This window comes from Octopus bimaculoides, chromosome 2 (genome assembly GCF_046866305.1).
Source record: "Octopus bimaculoides isolate indiv1 chromosome 2, ASM4686630v1, whole genome shotgun sequence".
Classification (NCBI taxonomy): Eukaryota; Metazoa; Mollusca; class Cephalopoda; order Octopoda; family Octopodidae; genus Octopus; species Octopus bimaculoides.
Window position 1 is genome coordinate 76333096 of NC_142929.1, and position 655 is coordinate 76333750.

At 38.6% G+C, this 655-nt stretch overlaps 1 protein-coding gene across 1 annotated transcript in view; it reads right to left on the bottom strand.

The window, feature by feature from the left end:
- Positions 1 to 341, bottom strand: part of LOC106875358 (guanine nucleotide-binding protein subunit beta-5) — a 76890-nt gene extending 76549 nt beyond the window's left edge. Inside the window, exon 1 of the mRNA XM_014923450.3 lies at positions 1 to 341. This exon is cut by the window's left edge and continues 299 nt beyond it. The gene's annotated coding sequence lies outside the window, so the exon portion shown is untranslated.
- Between the last annotated feature and the right edge of the window lie 314 nt (positions 342 to 655).

Below are 655 nucleotides of genomic sequence, written 5' to 3' on the forward strand. Positions count from 1 at the left end.
TAAATATATATGAGAGTATGTGTATATATAAATATGTATTTGTGTATGTATTATCAATATAAATGTACGTATGTATGTATATATATTTATGGATGTATATATGTATAGCTATGTTATATTAGTATGTATGTATATTGTGGGTGAGACTGATGAATATGAGAAAGAGGAAGCTTTTGATGAGAGGAGAGGCAGAGGGAATAGAGAAAAGCCAAGAGTGACTGAGTATAAGAGAGGGAAAAGGGATAGGAAGAGAGATAGAGAGATACAGACAGCGAGAAACAGAGACTGAGTGAGAGAGAAAGAATAAGAAAACAGGTAGCGGAAACAAAACGAGCTGGAAGAGAGAAAAGAACAGAGAGGGATAGATAGATAGAGAGAGAGAGGGGGCTGGAGTGAGAGAAAGAAACGACAGACAGAGAAATTTAAAAGAGAAAGGGAGTGAAGAAGAGGGAAAGGGATAAGCTAGAGGCAGAGTTAGAGGAAGGGGAGATAAAGAGCGCCAGAGAGATCGAGAGAGAGGGGAACTACAAAAGAGAGCCAATATTAGTGACAAACGGATAAAGAGACGGAGAGGGAGAGATCGAAAAGAAGAAATTAAAGAGGTGGGAGGAATGGAAAAATAGATTGAGTCTATAAAGGAGCTGAGAAAGGGGGA